Below are 6,950 nucleotides of genomic sequence, written 5' to 3' on the forward strand. Positions count from 1 at the left end.
GATTTTCCGTCAGCCCAACAGCTCCCCCGTCACCCTTCACCATAGCGTTATTCTGTTCATGTGCTTGGTCAAGGGCGATGGCTGAAAACACTTTAGACGTCTTCTGTACTGTAAATCCACCATTGAGAAGGTGCGTATATGTCTCTGGAAGCCTCTTCTTAAGAGTTAGCATGTCATGCAGGTGGACTGGTACCCATCTTGAATAGTTGACATGGTCAAGAGCGAAAAACCAAGGTGTTAATTTTTGAAGAGCATCAAGATAGAGAGGGAGGCAAGACGTGCGTAGTGACCGCACGAATACGAGATACAGTAGTTCCAGCTGTAATGTCGTGTACCAGAAGTGGAATTGTGGCGAGGCTCGTGTCTTTCTTCTGCACCAGTCTCTAAATGAAAGAGCTTCTTCAAGGGTCTCAGTCTGCTTGTACTCATCATAGGCTTGTGCGAGCAAAGAATATAAGGCAGCTGCTGTCACCTGATGAGCACGTCGGGTTCGTTTGACACTTGAACCTTTGACAAAAGAATTCACCACCCCTGGTGATGCAATGTTGGCTTGTACAAGAGCGCTTGTCCACCCACTATCTTCTAACCAGTTACCGAGAACTGAAAGGGCTGCCATCTCTATATGAAGGCCTCCAAGATTGAAAACAAAGTGTTGCTCGCCATGGGACTCAGGCCAGTTCCATTGTATTTGCTTGGCTACAGTGAATAACGGTTGATCAACTGCTATGACAGGAACCTGACCAGGGTTGAGGTATTCTGTGGCTTTCTTGATCACGTACATCGAGTGGCGAATCATCGGCACACTTTTAGCCTCATCTGGGAATAAAGGAAGCAGCGATGTTATTGCTGGCATTACTGCTTGCCTTGGCTGTAAGTTAGCATGATGCGCTGCCCAAGCTACTGGTGTCTCTCCCTGATATGATTCTTGATTTACTGATATCTTCACTTGATCAAGCCATTTATATTCGTCAGTGATTGCCCTTGATAGAAAACAGCCATCGGCACCTTCGGGCCTACCCATGTCTGGTGGTTGTGCTCTTTCTCCTCGCAGAAGAGCAGGGGGTACCTCCGCATACCATTCTGGCAAAGAACAGATTGATTTAGTAACTGATCCAGAATCATTTGCCATGACAATCGCCTCTCGCTCACATCCTGGATTACCTTCAGATATATTTTGGAAAAGGGAAATGCCGGTTCCATGAAAAGAACCCTGGGCCGTGTTTGAGCTGGGGTTGTGGTCGATGTTGTCTATGGCTGAAGTTGTAAACAGTCTTCTTCGTAGTTTGATGGGGCACAAAACACCATCCTGTTCAAATCTATGACAGACGGAGTTTCCAATCTCCGTTGAGATGCCAAGAACACGATCATAGGAAATCGATAAGCCCAATTTAAAAAGAGTGTCCACTAGCTCTTGTTTGCGCGTTTGTGCATGGACAGTCAGGCCAACGTAAAGAGGCACAGGTGTTTCTCGGTCCTTACTATGGCGATCACAATTTGAATTTGTTTCACGGCGACGGAAATAGCAGTTGAACTGAAGTAACTGGGAAACAGTGAGTGCTGCTTGAGAAGAGGAGTTTTCAAGTTGACTTTCAATGTTTGGCCCATACAAAATCATCTTTACCAAAGACACCAGAGATGATGGAACTGAGTTCTCTTGACACTGTCTTTGAAATGTCCCCTTAAAAGTAGACTTGGTAGCCAACATTTCCTTCCTAACAATAGTGGCTGCCTTTGCAAGGTAGTTTCCATCAGCGTCTTTGTCATCTTCACAGACTTTCTGTAGTGCTGTTCCAATGTCGCTATCAAAAGCCAACAACGTATCCCGACCCTGTTGGTAGGCTCGTAGACTAGGAATACTTGCTAGTATCCTATTCTTTAGTCTAGTTGAATGCAGAGCGCCTGGTTGAACAATGCCAAGTTGCTTTAGTCTGGATGTGTACATTTCCGACAGCTTTGTCATCTTAAACACTAAAACACTCTTACTTTCAGCTCGACTTTCCTCTATGTATGAAATTAATTCTGCAAGGACAATTCCATGAGTCAATTTTTCGTCGTCATCTACTTTCGCCGCTTTTGACCTTGTTGAACGGGCTTCCTTGCTCAGTGTTGTTAAGCATGATTTGTGATATTTAGCTTCTAATGCCACCATGTCGCCGGCACTTAGCTTCGCCAACAACTTTTCATTTTGTAGATCCATGGCCATCTGGCGTACTCGAAAGTCTAGGCTAAAAGTGCTAACACTGTGGAGGGGCTCTTTGGAGTCTAGATCTTCGCAAAAGAAGCAGGTTGATTTCGAAGCAGTACACTGAAGACTTGCACGTGTCCGTTTTGGAGGAATTTCTCCCACTGATTCTGTTGCGTCTGCGCTTCGCTTTTGAGCTCTTTTAAGTTTCGTAACATTAAATTTGGAGCTACATCTCTTATGCCAGCAAGCATTATGTTGAAAAAGCGTATTTTCAACACCACTCCCTTCATCTAGGACATCTAATGCAACAGGCAGTGGTAAACTGCCTATTTCTACAAACTGCTTTAAATTTGATGCAAGCGTTTTATATCCGGAACCAATGTCACCTCGTTTTGAACGTGTAGGGCACTGCAGTGGCTCTCCAGTGTCTTTTTGACAGAGAACACATTTTTTCCAGTCTATTGGACTCTGCATATTTCAGTTCACTAAAAAAACACGAATAATGGCTCTTTCATAACATGTCCCAGGGCTACTGAATGATTATTTTGCAAATTTAAAACAAATAAAGTAATATTCCTTATTAGCAGCGACCTTATTTCTTGCTCCCGACAGACGAAGCAGTTGACTTCAAGTATTAAGCTAAAACACAATTCAGTACTCAGAAACATGCTCAAAACACATTTTTCGACAAATGTGATCGCTTTTAACCCATTCAAATGAAAAGCTCTATCACCAAATTGGTGAAAATGAAATGTTACTGATTATTCCAACGACGAACTTCTTATGATTGTCATCTCATAGTTACAGAATGCACCTACATGATAATTCAGTTGAGTTGAATGGTAATTCATGCCAACGAGTAATTCAGAGTTTTTTTTTGTAGTTTAAGCAGCATTAGATATTAAAATATGTTGAGCTAGAGAATAAAATAATTGAAAAACTATTCCAAATCGTCCGCCAAAAAGATATGAACATTAATTGCATTAGTTTACTTACAGACAACGTAGCAGTGTTTCCCAAATGATCCAATATGGCGGATGTGAATTGCAATGTGAAAGTGCATTGTGGGTAGGCACCAGTCTCTTCCTCAATTAACTCTATGTTTTATTGTTATATTACCCTTACAAATTCAAAGCAGGTGCATATTTCTCCTAGGAGATAATGCATTCCTAACTTACTTCTTTGATCATTAATGACCTGTGATTCTAAAAAATAATAACACTGCTAAACAAAAATTGATAACGGTGGCCTTATATTTCAGAAGCTACTGTTATTATAATTATGCTAGGAATGAAGTTCTTCAAACCGCCTATTATTAATGTAGCATCTCTTTATGAGCTGTAACTTCCCCGTTAATGTCCATTTTAAAGTTATGGGAAGTACTTCACCAAAAAGTAATGGCAAGAAATTTTTTGTATGTGCTGTATAAAAGTGACTGAATGTCAAGGTCAAAGTAATTCAGAATTTACAAGATCACAGGTGATCATAGATGGGAGGAACATGGAGCTGGGTTTGCAAATGAAGTTATAATAACAAAAAGCAAGGAAAACCAGTGTATCCAAAGGTGTTAATATTCACATGATAGGCAAAATAGGTATTTTATGATTTTAGCCTCGTTTTCATGCAAAATAACCACTTAAATGCTCTTAACATGATTTTTAGCGGTGGCTCCATATCAGAGATTTTTCATTGTATCCTAAGCTACCTTTGTGCAAAATTTGGTGATTTCTTCACAAAGTGCACGATTTCCCTCAAATATGCACATATCCGCCGGATTATTAGGGAGTTTAAGCAAACCACTACGGCTGGTGCTACTACGGATGCCGCTACTGAAAAGGTCTGGGGAGAGTATGTCTCGGTGGTCTGATAGATTTTAAGTTTAGCAAAGCAAAATACTAAGAAACATAATGAGCTAAGGTGTTTAAAATATCTTTTATTCAGTTTCTCACAGCTGAATGGCTTCACTCAAAGGACGATGGCCGTTATTTTCCTTGCTAGGAAGAACAGGTTATTTCTGAGCAAAAGCGAATGCCATACGCTTTGTACAATAACAACAATTTGATGGATGAAAGATATAATTTCAGAGACAAATTTCTCAAAGAATATCGAGTGAAGAACACAAATATATCAATACTCAAAGAAGCAAAATAGCATCGTATAGTATCCACATATAAATCATCTTCACTAAATCCTCAAAGCAAACTTAGAACCTCGTGCTGAACACATATATTTCACTTGAGTTACTTCGGATTACGGATTTAGAAGCCTACTATAGGCAACCTTGACACAATCTTTGAATTAAATTGACTTTAAAGGATATAGTATCCAATGGAATTCTTAAAATGCCGAGATGTCCTTTGAAAAGGGCCAGAGAAGCGAAATAAACTCGACGTAGTAGACACTACGCCAAAACATCGCGACTTACGTAGTCAGATTTCACGCTACGGCTGGATGCAACCGACGTACATGCGCAGTGTCTCATTTTTGGGAAAATTTACTTCCGGCAGCCGTATTAGCGCCAGGCGTAGCGATTTGCTTAAAGTCCCTATTACTGCTAAATTGGTGTTTTCTCTGTAAATGCTGCTTTCATGCTTTCAGTCACACAGCTTCGAAAGCATAAATAAGCAGGCTTCTTCGTCTCCCCAGTCCCAACATGTGGAGCACGCCAAACTCTTCATTCCTTCGGGATTTCTCTTGGGCGTCGCTGATAACCCTGTGCTTGTTTTCAACTTTAGGCACCGTTTTTCTCTTGAAAAACACCGTTGGTCTTAATTTTGATCCATCACCAGCACGCACCAACAAAACAGTTGGGTGACATAATTTTCTTCTCCACGGGGTAATGTTGATCATTAGGTTCAGTGGCATATCGAAGATCAGTGGCGTTTTGTCCATATTTCCAGTAACTTGTAGTGGCTAGTTGTGTTCTTTGCAAAGTTTTATAATATACCAATGTGAAATCGGATGATCTTCAGCGAAATTAACGACATTATTTATCAGACCGGCATCGTAAACTCCAGGGAGTTTCGTGGCCATTTTGATGTTTCAGTTTATCCCTCAAAAGTGAAGGCTATGTTGTTCAGTTGTTCATTTAAACAGAAAGGTAAATTTATTAGTGGATCTTGGTCAAGCCTTTTACTTTTCAATCAAAAACCAATGCGTCTTTGTTTTTATGCTAGTGAGGGACGCGTGTCTAAAAGAATGGATTCCACGCATAATGCGCATCTCAATTTTCGGAGCGGTTTTAGTGGAAAAAAAGTGCGTATGTACGGTACTCCTAGCTGACTTGTGGTTCCGAAATCTGACTTTAAACTCATTGGATGTAGAACCAATATACTGGACATTACATATATTGCAAGGGATCAAATAGATAATGTTCTTAGATTTACAATGGAGTTGTCGTCTCATAGGATAGCTCCTGCCTGTTCTAGGGCTAGAAAAATTATCTGATTCAACTAAAAAATTCTTGCAGAGATCGCATTTCCCTTTACAATTAAAGCAACCTTGTCTTTCTGTGTGAATGATATAGGTGCGGCCAGGTCATGCAAGAATTTCTTTCATGTTTTTGGATCTTCGAAAGGAGGGAATGATCAATCCCTTAGGGAAAATTTTGGATAAGGAAGGTGAATTATCAATGAGATATCGATGGGAAAAGAGAATTTCCCCAATGCTACAATCTCGGACAAAACTGTTGAGACCGTAACACATCTTCGCCTTCATTTTTAAACATCCCTACTTACTCTCCCCTTCCACTCCCCTCCCCCCCTCAGTCAATGTTGCTGAGTATCGTCATATGTTCTACAGTATATTTGTGCCCAAGATAAATCAACATTGAGGTTGGGGGGAGGGGAAAGGGCAGGTTGCAAGCGGTACATTTGGATAACTTGTTGGAGTACCCAAAATGTTGTTTTGTCTCAACAGGTTTTGTCCAAGATTGTCTGTTATACGCTATGTTACTTAAACGGAAAAATGATTAATTATTTTGCAAGATATGTGATCTACACGGGTTACTAAGACATGTTTTGAGTATTGGAATTGTTTTCTTTGAGAAAATCTTATAAACACTGGAGAATTTTTATGTTTGTGGCGTGTTGTGGTGACAAGTGATTATTGAATTTTCTTATGAAGGCTGCTATTGCATGCAATGTTAACGTTATTTTCGACCTAAAAACAAGAGAGACTGATAATGTATCGCATAGCGAGTTATTCTAGCAGTAATTCTGATAGCAGTGATACTCCGTTACACACTCTAAGTGAAGTAGACGTAAGGAGCGTATACCTTGTGACATACAGTCAAGCGGACTTAGAGAAATTTTCCTGCCGCAGAGAATTTGCTAATGCAGTCGTTGAGGGCTTTTCCAAGTCTTAAGCGCGAGTTGTTCAATGGTGTTGCTGCAGAGAAAAGCATCAAAGGGGTGGTGAGCAATACCACCTAGCTTTGAAGCTCAGTAGAAACCAACGATGGCTTGCTGCAAAGGAATACCTGCTTGATACCTACGGCATCTCAGTTCACTTCTCAAACCGTCATCATAACTACTATAGTGCCTGGTGTTACGTAACCAAGTGTGATGAGAGTTTTGAACAAAGTGAAGGACATCCCGATATTTCGAACAGCAGCAGAGCGCAAACAAGCGTTGCAAGTGTAACTAAACGATTAAGAAAAAGGTAAAGAGAGGAAAGGACGGCGATTCATTCCAGCGAGGAAGAGGATGAGGGTGAAGAGGTGGAAGGAGGTGGTAGCCACGGAAAACGTTCAAAGTCAAGGAAG

The sequence above is a fragment of the Montipora foliosa genome, chromosome 3 (genome assembly GCF_036669935.1).
Source record: "Montipora foliosa isolate CH-2021 chromosome 3, ASM3666993v2, whole genome shotgun sequence".
Classification (NCBI taxonomy): Eukaryota; Metazoa; Cnidaria; class Anthozoa; order Scleractinia; family Acroporidae; genus Montipora; species Montipora foliosa.